We start from the raw sequence: 16,469 nt of genomic DNA, 5'->3' as shown, positions 1-16,469 counted from the left end.
CCACTCAGAGCCAGGGCCTGGGTAGAAGCCAAGGCTGCCTCCCAGCACCTTCTCCTTCCCGACTGGAGGGTCCTTGGTTGTCATGGAGACCAGGCCTGCCCACGTCCCTCAGCCTTCCGGCAGGGAGGGGGAGATGGCTGGGGTGCCCGAGTGGAAGAGGGACAGATATCCAGATAGAGATAGCAGGAGAAAATCCACCCCCCTCCACACATGCACACACACGCACGCACACACACACACACACACACTCACACGAGAGCCTGAGAAAGGACAGGCACAGTGTATGAGGTTTGTCGTGACTGATCTGTTGTTGGGTTAAGAGAGTATAGCCAAGTATGCAGATGTGTGCGGGGCCAGGTGTCTGTGTGAACAGAACATGCCTCAGGGAGCCTGAGCGGACGAGAACATGTTTATCCGATGGTGTGTTAGGAGGTCCTGTTTGTACAGCACGCATGGGAAGGTGTATCTAGTAAAGACGTGCCTGTGAACGTGTACCCGAGCTGTGGTGACTGTGTGCACGTGGGCAGGAGTGTGCATGCACTGTGGGGGGTGTGAGGGCCCGACTCCCTAGCTCCTACGCACTGGGTGAAAAGGTAAGACTTCGGGTGCCGGTCATTGGGTAGACGATGAAGTATGGGTGGGAGAACCTTGGGAGAACCAGGAAGGAGCAGGGACCACGATGTAAAGACCTGGCTAGCCCCCTTGCCTTCATGGTAAGATCGTGCTGCCTCTCCCCTTCCTCCTTTTCCCCAAACTGTAGGCCCCCTGTAGCAGGATTGTATTCCCCCCTTGAAGTGGGAGACCGTCCAAGCCAGGTCCTGGTTTGTCCCCTTAAATCAGAAGTTTCCAGAGTGTATGGCTTGACATTCTTATTGGAATAGGGTTCTCACTTAAATTTGAATTTCAAATAAAAAGGGAATAATTTTTTTAGTATAAACGCATCCCAAAGAGTACATGGAATTTACTTATACTAAAAAATTACTCATTGTGTCTCGAAATTCAAATTTAACTGGGTGTCCTATATTTTTATTTGCTAAATCTGGCAACCCTATCCTGGAAGCCCCCCAAAGACACAAATAGGTTGGAATGAAGGATAGAAAAAGATATTCTATGCAAATAGAGACCAAAATAGAGCTGAGAGGGTATACATACTAATATCAGACAAAATAAGATTTTAACTCAAAACTTGTTACCAGGGGCGCCTGGGTGGCTCAGTCGGTTCGGCGTCCGACTCTTGATTTCGGCTCAGGTCATGATCTTGTGTTTCATGGGTTTGAGTCCTGCATCAGGCTCTGTACTGACAGTGTGGAGCCTGCTTGGAATTCTCTCTCTGTCTCTCTGTCTCTGTACCCATGCTGTCTCTCTCTCTCTCTCAAAATAAATAAACTTTTTAAAAAAGTTGTTACCAGAGACAAGGACGCCGTATATTCATAAAAGGGTCAATCCAACAAGAAGTTATAACAACATAAACTAATGTGCATTTAGCAACAGAGTCCCAAAATAGATGAAGCAAACGTTGACAGAATTAAAGGGAGAAATATACAGTTCTACAATAATAATAGAAGACTTTAATACCCCACTTTCAATAATGCATAGAACAACTGGAAAGAAGATCAATAAAGAAATAAAGGACTTGAACAGAGCTATAAACGAAATGGATCTGGAGGCACATTACAGAACATTCTAGCCCACAACAGCAGAATCTGCATTCTCCAATGCTCATGGAACGTTCTCCAGGATAGACCATATGTTAGGTCACAAAACAAGCCTCCATGGATCTTAGAAAATTTAAATCATCCAGGCCATCTTCTCTGACCACAATGGAACGAAAGTAGAAACCAACAAATAGGGAAAACTGGGAAATTCACAGCTATGTGGAAATTAAACAATACACTCTTAAGTAACCAATGGGTCCAAGAAGAAATCACAAGGGAAATGGGAACATTAGAAAATACTTTGACACAATAAAAACAAAAACACAACATACCAGAAATTCTAGGATTCAGGGAAAGCAGTGCTTGGAGGGAAATTTGTAGCTGTAAATGCCTACATTGTGAAAGGAGAAACTTCTCAAATCAGGAATGTGACTTTATACTTTAGGAAACTAGAAAAAAGGGGCAGCTAGTGGCTCAGTTGGTGCAGCATGAGACTCTTGATCTCAGGGTTGTGAGTTCGAACCCCGAATACTTAAAAACACAATCTTAGGGGCACCTGGGTGGCTCAGTTGATTGGGCGTCCAACTCTGGCTCAGGTCATGATTTCGCAGTTCGTGAGTACGAGCCCCGCGTCAGGCTCTGTGCTGACAGCATGGAGCCTGCTTGGGATTCTCTCTATCCCTCTGTCTCTCTGCCCCTCCCCTGCTCAGGCGCTGTCTTCTCTCTCTCAAAAATAAACAAATAAACATTTTTTTTAAAGATTATGAGAATATGAACAATTAACTGTATGCCAAAAAAACTGGATGACCTAGATGAAATGAACAAATTCCTAGAAAGACACTAACTACCAAACCTGGCTCAAGAAGAAAATGAAAATCTGAACAGAATTATGAGAAGTAAAGAGACTGAGTCAATAAGGAAAAAGCTCCCAACAAAGCAAAGCCCAGAACCGAATGGCCTCACTGCTGAATTCTACCAATCATTTAAGGAAGAATCAACATCAATCTTTCTTCAATTTCTAAACAATAGAAGAGGTAGGAACACTTCTAACTCCATCTGTGAGGGCAGTGTTACCCTTATACCAAATCCAGACAAAGATGTTACAAGAAAGCTACAGGCCAATATTCCTTAAGAACATTAGATGGTCTAAGTTCCAAATAATTGCAGTATTTATTGTTAAATATGTGTGTGGATGGGGGTGTATTGTAAGTCAGCATTTTTTGCTTACTTACCCTCTAATAAACAGTGTTTTCAACATGTGAGTCAATATGGAGAACTTCCAATTATACAGCAGATCCTGTATATGTGAGTTTCCATATGGGATTGTTTGGAGAACAACTTAATTACAGTGAGATCTTTCAAACTTCCTCGCATAGTTTGTGTCTCAGTAGATTCAAAATCATCAGTGACTACAGGGTCATTGTCAAAATAAAGAATAGCACATGACTTCTTCAATTCTGTCATCTTTCTAATGGGTCCAATCATGTCAATATTCTCTACCTTTCAGTCATTTTCTCTGATTTTTGGAGAAGAAAAACTTCAGGTTTTGCCAAATAGAGTGAAATGTTTCTGGCGAAGGTATTTTACTGGAAATTTTTGACTATTGAAACATTTGTAAGCCACTGTAAGCCACTTAGTTGCAACTAAAGAAACAAAGATAGAAACACATTGCAATTTCTACATTTTGTTGTGAAATAATCTCTACCAAATTGATCCTTATATTTAAGACTTTTCCTATTTGTTTATCTGTTGCTTCGTGTGGAAGGGAATCTTCAAGGGTAAGATTAATAATTGTTCTTTCATGAATTATGAGCAAAGATGAATGGACAAGTATGGCTTTAGTGTCATGAATTGAATATGATTTGGGAAGATTGATTTAGACATATTTACACATTTGCAGAGGCTATAATGTGATTATTTGCTACTATAACAGACTAATACAGAGATACAAGTTTTTCGCTATTTTCAAAAATATATTAATGTAACTAAAAAGTATTAATCATTGCTATTTTCCTTTTTTCATACTTTTATTTTTAAAAATTTTATTGGCATGAATAAATAAATGTATATATATACATGTATATGTATATATATGTATATGTGTGTGTATGTATGTGTGTGTGTGTGTGTGTGTGTGTGTATATATATATATATATATATATATATATATATACCTTTAAAACCCACTTTTAGGAGGACCTGGGTGGCTCAGTTGGTTAAGCATCCAACTTCAGCTTCAGCTCAGGTCATGATCTCGCAGTTTGTGGGTTCAAGCCCCACATCAGACTCTCTGCTGTCAGCATGGAGCCCGCTTCAGATCCTCTGTCCCCCTCTCTTTCTGCCCTTCCCCTGCTCACACTGTCTCTCTCTCAAAAATAAATAAACATTAAAAAAAAAAACATTTTTACCATCTGTGTTTCTTTTCCAGCCATTTTTATTATTTCTTTCATTGCAAGAGCATAGCTACAAGTTCGCTGTGTCAGGGAAGGGATGACCCCCACATCAGATGTCAGATGCACTAGAAAGGGTCACTGCCTGGAAGAGGCATTTGTCTATGGCCCCAAGACCAGGCCTGCCTGATGCTCTGTGTCTGCCTCACTGCTTTCTGGAACCTTCCTGCCCAGCTAGGAATAATACCTGCTGGGGGGCCCCCAGTCTTAGCCGATGGTTCCACAACATCCCCCTCATCCCCTGGGCCTGGCTGCTTCCTCTGCCATGTGGTTCTCGGCCCCAAGCCAGCAGGGAGGCAGACCAGGGTGAGAGCAGAAGGGAGCCTCACGGTGTTAATTGCGCTAACGAATTCCTGCAGCCCCGTCTTTCCGTCTTTCCTTCACCGCTGTGGGGAGGCAGCTTTGCACTTTGCATCCTGAAGTCAAGCAGCCCCTTCCCCACGCCCTAGGTGCCCTGCACACATGAGAAGGGTGGGAACAAAGAGGGTGTTAATGTTAAAGATAGCACCTTCTCTGTGCCGGGGTCCTTCCTAAGCACTTTTCGTGGATGCTACTCATTTAAGCTTCGCAACAAGGCAGGCATTATTCGGAATCCCAATGTATAGCAGATAAGCAGCCAATATATCCTGAGTCCTTACTCTGTCCAGTCTCCATCCCAGGCCAGGGACAGACTTTGCCCCAGCAGGTGGCTGCTGTCAATCATTTTCTCTGATAGAAGAGGAAACAGGCCCGGAGAGGTTAGGTAATTCAACGAAGGTCACACAGCCAGCGAGTGGCAGAGACAGGATTTGGACTCAGATGGGGCTGATTCTAAAGTCTGACGCTCCTTACCACCACCCAAAACATCCTCTCTGCGGGGCCCCCCACTTAAAATCCTGTCTCAATCTTGTGGATACAGGAGGTGCCTGTAGAGACCCCGGGCCGTCCCCTCCCCTCCAGCCTCGGGTCACACCTGCAGGGAGTCACATGCTGCAAAGACTTGCTTCTGGCCCTGGATGCCTCGCTGCTCCAGGCTCCTGCCTGCCCCCTCCCTACGCTGTGACCCATCCATTCTCCACAGGCCTCCTCCGTGGCGTGGCGAAAGAGCAACTTAGACTCCCCTGCTCCTGGCTTTCCTTTCCTGGCCTGGAATGTGGCAGCAGAAGTCACAAGGGGGGAGGAGCCCAGTAGTGCTGCCCGGTGCTCCTGGGGTGAATGTGGCAGGAGCCAGGGCGCTGGGGGCCCAGGTTTGGCCTCTCTTGACTATCGATTTGCTGGGGTCCAAAAGGAAGGATTTTGCAGGAACAGCTCAGCACAGTGTGCATTTCTCTCTCTCTCTTGCTCACTCATGCCTGACCCTACTGACCTCGTAGCAGCTCGAGGACCTGGGGGGCGGGGTACAGTGATGCAAAGTATTCAATAAAAAACTCCGACCCGCTGATCCCCACCCTCCTTCTTGGGTCTGACGCTTCCTGTTCTTTGACTTCCACGCTTCAATTTTCTCATCCGAAAGTGGGCATAAAAACAGAACCGGTTTCACAGAGTTCTTGTAAGGAATAAGTGAGATGACGTATGTCACATGCTTTAAAGGATAGTCCTGGCTCACGGTGAGTCCTAGAGGGATGTTGGTTATGGTCCTCATTTGTTATTATGAAGCTAATCCCCAGGGATCAGGCAACGGGGGGCCAACCCCTGAAGGCATGGGGTAAACCTGGAGATTGAATACAAGCATTGGGGCTTCCAGAACCTTCTTTGCCACCGACTAGCTGGGTGACCCAGGGCGAGCTGCCTGCTCCCCACCCCACCTGCTGCTCCCCGCCTTACCCCAATCCCATGCTTCAGTTTCTCACCTGCAAAATCCGGATGGTTGTAAGGATTAAATGAAATAATAAGTATAGAGTGCTTAACACAGTGCCTAGACATAAATGGTGGCTATTATCATCATTATCACTACTTACTCTCTGAGAGGTTGTCATGGGGACGGGAACAAAGAGCAAGTTTTTTTTTTCTTGGTTTGCAACTAAGGACACAGGGACCCAAAAAGTCAAAATGACTGACCTGAACTCCACCGCCGATTTCTGGCACAGCTGGGATTTAAGAACATAGTATCACCAGTCCCTCATACTAATAAACTGACTTGCTGTCTACAAACTGTCTCCAGGGGCACAGGCTTGTTTATCCTAGCCTGAGACCTGGTCATTTTGCTTCCGTTATTTTTTTTTCTTTTTTTAATGTTTATTCATTTTTGAGAGAGAGAGAGAGAGAGCAGGGGAGGGACAGAGAGAGACGGAGGCACAGAATCCAAAGCAGGCTCCAGGCTCTGAGCTGTCAGCACAAAGCCCAACATGGGGCTTGAACTCATGAACCGTGAGATCATGACCTGAGCCGAAGTCGGACGCTCAACCGACTGAGCCACCCAGGCGCCCCTTGCCTCCGTTTTATAAAATGGGTTTTTATTGGGGCGCCTGGGGGCTCAGTCGGTTAAGGGTCCGACCTCAGCTCAGGTCATGGTCTCACGGTTTGTGAGTTCGAGCCCCGCATCAGGCTCTCCGCTGTCAGCGCAGAGCCTGCTTGGGATCCTCTGTCTCCCACCTAAGCCCCTCCCCTCCTTGCACTCTCTCTCTCTCTCAAAAGTACATAAACAGACATTTAAAATAGATTTTTATTTTTTAGGGCAGTTTTAGGCTGACGGCAAAATAGAGCAGAAAATACAGACTGCCCGCCCACCCCTGCCCCCAAACACAGACATCGCCTTTCTATCAACGTCCTGCACACGGCAGAGAGAGACATTTGCTACGATCCATAAACCTACACTGACACGTCATTGTCACCCAAAGTCCATAGTTTGCATCAGGGTACCTGCCTGGTGTCGTTCAGTCTGTGGGTTTTGACAAATGCGTGATGTCCTGTGCCTACCGTTACAGGAGCTTACAGAATAGTTTCACTGTTCCAAAATCCTCTGTGCCCTGCCTGTTCCTCCCATCTCCCCCTTCGCCCCTGGCAGCCTCTGATCTGTTTGCTGTCTCCATAGCTTGCCTTTTCCAGAAGGTCATGTAGCTGGAATCATACCGTATGTGGCCTTTTCGGACGGACTTCCTTCACTTCATGACATGCGTGTCAGGTTCCTCCGTGTCTTTTCCTGGCTTGAGAGCTCATTTCTTTTTAGTGCTGAATGATATTCCGTTGTCTGGATGTACTGTTGAGGGTTACCCACTCCCCTGCTGAAGGACATCTTAGTTGCTTCCAAGTTTGGGCAATTACGAACAAGGCTGTTTACCGCTATAAACACCTCGTGTGGGTGTTTGTGTCGATGTAGGTTTTCAACTCCTTTGGGTAAATGCCAAGGAGCATAATCGCTGGATCGTATGGTAAGAGTATGTTTAGTCTGGTAAGACACCGTCACCCTGTCTTCCAAAGTGGCTGTGCCACCTTGCGTTTGCACCAGCGATGAAGGAGAGTCCCTGTGTCTCCACACCCTCACCCGTGTTTGGTGCTGTCACCCTGGGGAGCTTTGCTCCCATTTTGCAGGTGGGGAGACTGAGGTGCAGAGAGGGGAAGGCTTGGCCCCAGCAGTGACAGATCGTCCTCCCCCTCTCCCTTCTCCCCGTGCCAAAAACTCACAGTGTGGGGACCGATGTGTGTTCTTTGGCTCAGGAGTCATTTTTCCGGTGGGCTCTGTGCCCTTCCCAGCAGGCTCGGGGCAGAGTGTCACCTGCAGGGAGAGGCTCCTCTGGTGGTCACCTCAGCAAGCATCTTCGCAGAGGTGATCCTGGAACACAGGGCAAAGCTGCAGGCCGGGCTGTTTCTCTCTCCTTCCGTGGATGGTTGGGTGGTTATGGTAGGTGCTGTCTGGCTTACACTTCCCCTGGGGAACCCCAAGTAGGAAAGTCGGGGCCCTTCCATGCTCTCCTTTCTTTGTCCCCTGGGGGACCACAGAGACTGTGGAAGACAGGCCTGTCCCAGCTAAGCAGCAGGGGAGCACAGGGAAGGATCTGTGTCCAAAAAGACAAGAGACCAATGCGGTGCGGCAGAAAGAACCCAGGTTGGAGCCACACTGACCCAGAGGCGAATCTTGCCTCCATCACTGCCTCTTGGGTTGACCTTGGGCTCCAACTCTCCGAGCCTCCATTACTTCATCTGTAAAATGGTCATAAACCCCCTCTAGGACTGTGGGTAAAGACAGATGGAGACAATGGACCTAAAGGGACCCAGCCCCTGAAATGGCTCACCTTGAAATCCTTGACCTTGGGTCCCCATGTCTGATCATGGCAGAAAACACTCATCTTCCCACCTCCAGGGGGCCCTGGCAGGATTTTGTCCTTTGGGAAGGAAGTTTGGAGGAAGACGATTAGGAATTTGAATTAGCACATGCGGCTGCGGGCGACTAAAGACCATGCTCCGGGCTGAGGAAGAGTTTGGGGATGGAGATCATCTGCGAGCTTTTAGAGATGCAGAGGGTTCGTCCAGCCCCAGACCTACTGCACCAGAATCTACATGTTAACAAGATGCCCAGGGCGTTCATTCATGTTTGAGGAGCACTGCCTTAACAGCAAGTTAAGGAGAAGACACCTCCAGCTAGCCTTTACCTACACCAGCCAATCCACGAGGAACTGTTGAGCACAGAAGGCCAAGGCAGAGAGGGAGAGAAAGAGGCAGAAAACAAAACCCTTCCCAGGACGGCAAAGATCTACCTAAGACGGTATTGCCCGCACCTCATGGAGTACCTTCTTCAAAACTTTTAAAATCCCCTGCTAGTTAGTACCTGAGACCAGTCAGGGCCTACAGTGCCCCCAGTGCAAGATGCCTGGGAGCCTGGCCTGGACCCCGCCTGAGTCTCAGTCCCCCATTCGTCTCCTTTGGGGCATGGGGTTGGCTAGATAACCCTCCACCAGGAGCACCGGGACTCACACTTGGGGAGCTGTCCCAGAGCCCTGTAACCAGCTCTCAACTCCAAGAGGGCGGACGGGTGGGTGGCTGGTTCCCACAATCAGGCTGGTGCTATCGTTTCTGCAGGGTGGAGGGCACGAGAGATGGTGCCACTGAAATGGGGCTGCCACACTGATGAGGAGCGATTCCCGTGCAGACTCAGGACAAGTTCAGGCCTCTGGGCTGCCATCAGTCCGCTGCTGACCCTCGGGCTCGAGCCCTGTGCGTGAGTCTGTGTGGTGGCTCTTGCCCATCCATGATTTGCCCATAGTGTCACCTCTGGCCTACAGCACAGCGTGACGGGGGTGTTAGCGAACGACCTTAGCCCTGGTGCCAGCCTCCGTGACCAGCCAGGGCACGTCTCCACCCCAGTGCAGCCTTCTGTGGCCTAAAGCACTTGTCATTCCCACCCTGGCATTCTGAATGGTCAACTTATGACCACAAAACGAATGATCCTTCTCGGTCTCCCACATATTGGGTAAGACTCGCATTTATGGGCATCATCAATAAAGCAGATGAAGACGCTTTGAGAAAGTCAGGGGAAGCCGCTGTTTCTGGACAACCCAACGGATGATGCAGCGTCATGACTGATGCAACTGGCATGAAAGAAACAGGAGCAGGGGGCTGCAGAGGTGAGCAGATCCATACCGTTCTGATAACGAGCAGGTTCCTAAGAACCGCGGCGTTGCGAATAATAACAGCGTTCTCGTCTTTTTTTTCATGGTGGAAGGTAACGGATTAACCAGGAATGACATATAAAGAACAGGAAAAGAACAGGAAAACCAAGATATAAACAATCAAATTGTTTATATAGACATGGATCCTCCCCCAACACACAAATTTCCACAAGGCCCCCACGTGCCAAGGGCAGCTCCTTCCGGGGATGGAGATAAGCCTTGTTCTTGTGAACCAGAATCAGCACATCTTGCAGTGGGCAGAGACCTTGGCCACCATCTGGTCCAAAGCCTGCTCTTTACAAATGATAAGGGGCTGAAATGCAACAATGACACCTCGGGGTATTTAACATGGACGAGCTGGTGAGTGCTGGGAGCTCAGAAAAGGGAGAGGACAGAGTGTCCGGGTGACGGGGGTATCCTCGGAATGAAAGGGCTTTTTCTGCTGAGCCAACCTGGAGGAGACTGGCGCGGAACATTCCTTAGGCGGCGGTAGGGGAATCAGGCACCGAGGGGGAGAGTGAGTAGGACCTGGGGCGGGGGGGGGGGGGGTGCGGGCACTGTCGGGGACTCGTCTGGCTGGAGTGCATCCGGGAAGGGCGGCTGGGCTGTAAGCGGATCTCTGAGACCCGTCTCTGAGTCTCTTGAGGCCCCACCCTTGCCCTCCAAATCGAAGAGCTTCTCTCCCATGAGGCAATCTGGATACATGCCATTCTCATTCCTGGGGGCATCTTCGGGAAAGCCAAGGGGGGCTAACCCTGGGTGGTACCTGGAACCACTGAGTTTGCACACTGTTTCAAGCCAAAGCACGGAAATCCAAAGCCACGGCCCCTCTCTGAAGCTGTTTCAGGCCGACTCCCCTCGCCTCCTCCTGTCCCTGACGTCCCTGTAATCTTGTCTTCAGTGGAAAGATTTTAAAAGCCTCTGGCTAAGATTTTGAAGGCCAGGTTAACATTCAAGTACGTTGCCTGAGAGATGGAAATGGAACAGCCCCTTCCTCTCGGTTCTGTGTGGTTTGTAAAGCACCTTCTTACCCGTCTGCCAATGGGGCGCCCACCATACTCTATGGTGAAAGTCAGTGTTTCTCAGAATCCCAGGAAGACTTATTTAAACACACTGCTGGACCGCACCTCCAGAGTTTCCGCATCAGTGAGCCTGGTGTGGGACCCAAGAATCTGCGTTTATAACCAGCTCTCAGGCGAAGCTGCTGCTGGTCTGGGACCCACACTTTGAGAACCACTGATGTAGGTGTGATCAAAGTTGAGGTTCAAAAGGAACTCAAGGCTGGATATGTGGTTCCCAGGTCCCAGGTGGCTCTTTACAAGGAACCGCTCACACCCTCTGTTGGTAGTTGGGGGCATGGCAGGGTGGTTTTTCCCCTTTCTTCTTTTTTTCCCAAACATTTTTCATCTTTATCTATTTATTTCAACTAAGTTCATTTATTTATTCTGAGAGAAAAAGGGAGAGAGAGAGAGTAAGTGGGGAGGTGGCAGAGAGAGACAGAGAGAGAGAGAGAGAGAGAGAGAGAACCCCAGGCAGTCTCCGCACCGTCAGCACAGAGCCAGATGCAGGGTCCGAACCCACGAACCGTGAGACGGTGACCTGAGCCCAAGTGAGACGCTTCACCAACTGAGCTACCCAGGTGCCCCAAACATTTCCCAACTTTAATAAATGTTTGCCGGTCGGTATTTCTAGAGTAGATGGGTTTCTGTAATCTCATTCTGTAAATGAGTAAACCGAGGCTTGGCGAGGCCATGGGGCTTTGGTAAGCCACATGCTCACGCGTGGCAAAGCTTGAGCTAGAACTCAGACCTCCTGATTCCTTTCCCTGCACCCCGGAGGAGTCCTAACCCACAAGCTCCTCAGGCAGATACCCTGTCCCCAGTGCTCTGTCACTGAGATCCCATAACAGTTCTCCGCGACCAGTGTTGTTATTCTTCTCCGTGTTGGAGAGGAGGAGACCGAGGTACAAGGAGGTCAAACAACTGTTCTGATCACGCGGATAGTGTGGGGAAACCAGGATTTGAACCCAGGCATCGTGGCCCCAGAGCGCAGCCCTTAACCGCTGCACGCTATGCAAGTAGGCGGTGTTTCTGGAACACGTCTGTCTCTGGGCTGCGCGTGCAGTGTCTGCCTGTGCAAACCGTCTTCCCTCCCTGCAACTAAACGTGTCTGTTTACCATCGTGGCCCCAGAGAGAGCTGGAAGAACAGACTGGGGGCAGGAGGCGGGGAGGCGCTGACCTCCGGCTTCCCTCCCTGAACCCCGTTCTGTGGCTCTTCCTCCTTCATCCACTTCCGTGCCTCCCACATATGTGCAGCACGCCTATGGACACACACACCCACACGCGCTCACACAGGCTCACAGAGTGGGGCACGGGTGAAGAGCCTGTGGCCCAGGTGAGGGTGTCCCCAGCCAAGGACACACAGATGTGCCTACTTTCAGGAGGCTCACCGATCACCACCCCTCAGATACAGGGTGAAGGATGACACCCCACGTCAGGGGCCCCCTTGCCAAAGTCGGTATTATGTGCATTGTCTAGGGGCCAGGGAGAAAGGGAGTGAGGGACAAGGAGAGAGAGAGTGGGCGAGAGACGGACCGAGGCAGGGACAGGGACGTAGAGACAAAAGCACACACAGACATGAGAGGACAGGGGGGCAGAGCTGGAGGACAGACAGGAGGAAGAGAGAGCATGAATGTCCAGCGGAGGGAAGGCAAGAGGAAGGAGAGCCCCCAGCCAGGCATGAGGAGCAGTGGAGGGGGTGGGGGGTGAAGGGCAGAGTGGGAAAGGCAGGCATGAGTGGGGTCTGTTGGTGCAGAAGTGTGGAGAGGTCACAGACACACAGATTCGAGGCATGGAAAGGCGGGGGCAGTGGCGACACGAGGTGGAGAGATCTCGGGAACTGAGGCAGGTAGCAGGGGAGAGAGACTGGGAAGACAATGGAAAAGAGATAGGAAGGGAGAACTGGGGACCAGGAGAATTGTATAGAGGGAAAGGGCCGAAGCGATGCGCTGGAACCACCGAGAAAAAGAGCAGTCCCTGTCCTCAAGCAGCTCCTCCTCCTCCAGGAAGCCCAACACACAAACAGGAAATGACAAAACAATGCGAAAGTGCAGAAGGAAGCTCCGGGAATATGGAAAGTGGCACAGAGGCTGGCATCTGAGCCATCACAGTCCTGGTCATAGTCCAGGGAGGCTCCCTGGAGGAGGTAGCATCGGAGGAAAGAAAGAGGAAGACTCCGATGGGCGCTGAGGGGGGAGCAATGGGCAAGCGTGTCACGGAGACAGGAAGCCTAGGGATTAAAGGGGCTGGGGTGTGCCTTGGAGGGCCCTGTTGGGGCTTCATCCTGAAGGCATCAGGGAGCCCCTGATGGATTTCAAGGAGGCAGGTCTGTGTGTGTTTCCTCAGGGAAGCCTGAGCTGCTGGGTAGAGAATGATTGGTGGGCACAAGATAGGAGGCAGGAGGATTAGTCAGGGAGGCCCAAGCAAAATAAATGGCTGCACTCGGCAGTGGTAGTGGAGATGGAGAGGAGGGGAAGGATTTGAGGGGCAGTGAGGTCTGCGGGGCCTGTCGACCGAGCACCCAAGGGCAGGCGGGATGTGCCTGTAGGTCAGCGGATGGCATGAACGAGGCGGCCAGTGAGCACAGGAGGAACACCCCCTTCCTCTGGGGCTCCATGGCTTTGGAAATTCCCCTCCGTTCCCTGCTACGGTGCAGCAGGTCTGGGATGTGTCCCCACGTCCGTGGGCAAGGACCAAGCCCTTCTCACTCCATACGGTGGCACCCAACATGACGCCCGGGCAAATGAACACGCTAGTCAGGGCGGAGCCTGACTTTGAGAGACCCAGCGCCTCACTCTGGGGTGCCGGGACCGGAGCCAAGGGGTTACTAAGGCAGAAGCTAAAGGCGACGTCTTATTGGATTGGTTGAGGCGTTACCCAGCATGTCCCATGTGTCAGCCATGCCTTGTGATTAGAAAGAGAGAACACATGGTCAGAGCCCATCCAAAGAGGACAAATCTACTTAGTTCTGGCCATTATGACACAGTTTGGATCAGGCCACTGTGGAGGTCGTGTCAGGAGAGCCACCTAGAGGAGGTGCCATTTGAGCTGGGCTTTGAAAGATGAATAGGAGTCTGCCAGGCAGAGAAAGTGGGGTAGAGGCATCCGAGGCCAAGGAGAGAGCATAGTCTAAAGCATCGAGGTGCCAAAGTGTCTAGGGGAGACAAGAGCTGCTGTCACGCACTCTCATTTACTCCCCAGTTTGCAGGGCATTCCCTCAGTTTCCCTCGGCTCCCATCGCAGCTCCGTGCCTGGTCCCAGAGATCACCTTCCCATTAGACCACCTGCACCCAACTCCTTTTTCAGGCTCTGCTTTCGGGAGACTCCAAACTAAGATGGGCTGCGGGGTGGGAGACCTGGGGCAGGAGGTATCGTGGTATAGACAACTGCACTACAGAAAACGCATTTCTGAGTATCTTCTCTGGGCCAAACCCTTGATTTGGCAAGTGGATGCAGAGTTCTTTGAGAGGGTCCTCACGCTCCCAGACCTCCGTCCTGACTGGGGAGATGAGACAAGAGGGGTGAGCCACCAGCACGTGAGGGATCAGGAACGTTTTCTGTCTGCCTTTGGAGCGCGTCACATGGGTTGTGGGCAGCAGATTGATGTTCCTAATTACATTTGGCTCAAGCTGATATTAAGTATTTGTCTCATTCCCAGAGCCCACAATGCCGGCGGATGGCGGGGAAGGTGCCAAGAGGGATGCTGGGTAGCTGAGGCTAACAATCTGGGATTTTAAATATCCATGAGAGATAAAAGTGGACAAGTCACAGCCATGGGGGAAGGGTGGCTGGTGTTCTTGAGTACCTTTAATGGCTTCCAAGAAGGACTGGAGGGGCCCTGGAAAAGGTCCTGAGGTCCATCTTCCTGTCTTGAAGGCTGACCTACCCAAGACCGTGGAGACAGGGAATGCAACCCATTTCTGATGCTGGATAGCTAGATGACAGAGCTGTTTTTGTGGATCTAATTTAAATTTCTTCTAATGCAGGTCAAAGGTTTATTTTGCTTGATTCGTTGTTAATGGCATTACAGATTCACCAAGCACCAACTGTTTGCGGGGGGGGGGGGGTACTCAGTAAGAGGACATGCCTTCGTGCTCAGGACACTTGTCAGCTCACCGTCTCGACTGACGGCAAGCTCATGAAAACAAGACTAGGCACTCAGACCCAAAGGCAACAGGGGGAGTATGGGGGCTGGAGTTGCCAAGGGTACAGCTTCAAGCAATGTGGCCAAAGGCATGAAGTCCCACATGGAAATAGGAAGGGTGTGCACAGAGGAGCATCTGCTCCCCAAGAGAACTGGTAAGTCATTCCAACTCCTCACCTGTGGAACCAGGACTAAGAGCTGTCCTTCCACGTCCTAGGACAAGTGTGAAGCTCAAACAAGGAAGCAGGTATGACTACACCCCGGAAGCCACCGAGCCAAGGCACAAGGCTGTGCCTGATCTAAAAAGACTTCTGGGGGCGTCTGGGTGGCTCAGGTGGTTAAGCAGGGGTTCTTGATTTCAGCTTAGATCGTGATCTCAGGGTTTGTGAGAGCTGTGCTGTCAGCGCGGAGCCTGCTTGGGATTCTCTCTCTCTCTCTCTCTCTCTCTCTCTCTCTCTCTCTCTCTCTCTCTCTCCCTCTGCCCCTTTCCTGCTCAGGCGCTCGCTCTCTGTCTCTCTCAAAAATAAATAACCATTTAAAAAATTAAAAAAGAAAAAACTTCTGTTCAAGTCCTATCTCCGTCACTGTGTAATCTTGGGCAGGTCCCCTCCCCTCTCTTGAGTCTGTTCACTCAACCAAATGAAGATGATAATTCCTTCCTCATACTCTTGCATGTAGGATTACAGGAGGAAATGAAAATAAAAATAGCAGGGCGATCCACAAAGCGCTCTACAGGTGCTGATTACTCTATTATTGTTGTAGTCTACTCGGTGGGCTCCTTGGAGGCAGGCAGCCGATCTCCCCTGTTCTTCCAGCACCTGCCACGGAGCAGGTGCCCCTACGCCACTTGGTCCACTGGGTCCTAGTTCATTACTTGCTACAATCGCGGTGGAGCTGGAAGCCAGCACTTCCGGGCTTGCAGAGGGAGAGGGGTGCGCGAAGATCCCTCCCGCCTCCGCCTCCGCCTCCGTGTCCACTAACCCCTCCTCTCCGGAGTCTCAGCGGTTCAGTATCTGCCAAACCTGTTCTGCTCAGGTGCTCGGGAGGGGGGCCTCCCTTCCAGTGGTTGTCCCTGAAGTCCATCAGCAGCTCCAGGGCATGGTGTGACCCAGGTCAGGATGAGCGCACCACGCAGGTCGCGCCTATGTTCCCCCAGAGCAGCGCTGCACCCAAGCGTGGACTCACCTAGGGCAGGGTTCGTCCAACCTCGAGAAGACAGCTTTTGTAACATGGGGTTCCGTGGAGACCTCGTGGCGACGCGGAAAGAGCGGGCGCCAGGAGAAGCGCCTGGAGCCAAGTATGGCCGTGTGCCCTTGTCTAAGTCACTTCCCAGTCTGGTCCTCAGTTTCCTCCTCTGTGAAACTGGCTGCAATTCCCTCTGGGCTGGCCAATCGCTGCGGGACTTAGGTTCAAAAGACTGCTAGCGCGGCCCCCCTCCCGCGACCCTGTGCGGGTCCGGCGAGGCCTGCGGCCGCCACGCCCCTCTCCGCTGCCGCGCGGCACTCTCGGCCGGGGCGGACGTCGCCAACCTCCAGGGGGCGAGCCCGCGGGCTTCTCGGCCCACGCGGCGCCTCGGTCG

At 51.0% G+C, this 16,469-nt stretch overlaps 1 long non-coding RNA gene across 4 annotated transcripts; it reads right to left on the bottom strand.

The window, feature by feature from the left end:
* Positions 1 to 4,067: 4,067 nt before the first annotated feature.
* Positions 4,068 to 16,188, bottom strand: LOC109262783 (uncharacterized). Of its 4 annotated transcripts, none has more exons than XR_008417051.1 (4): positions 16,076 to 16,188; positions 8,314 to 8,403; positions 7,154 to 7,853; positions 4,068 to 4,813 (listed from the first exon to the last, which is right to left on the bottom strand). It is a non-coding gene; the product is annotated as an uncharacterized LOC109262783 (long non-coding RNA). The 4 variants fall into 4 exon arrangements; XR_008417050.1 differs by having other exon boundaries at positions 4,068 to 4,559; XR_008417049.1 differs by lacking the exon at positions 4,068 to 4,813 and having other exon boundaries at positions 6,336 to 7,411; positions 7,706 to 7,853.
* Between the last annotated feature and the right edge of the window lie 281 nt (positions 16,189 to 16,469).

Source organism: Panthera pardus, unplaced genomic scaffold (assembly GCF_024362965.1).
Source record: "Panthera pardus isolate Hobbes unplaced genomic scaffold, ASM2436296v1 HiC_scaffold_24, whole genome shotgun sequence".
Lineage (NCBI taxonomy): Eukaryota > Metazoa > Chordata > Mammalia > Carnivora > Felidae > Panthera > Panthera pardus.
This window is presented reverse-complemented; position numbering and strand designations above follow the sequence as displayed.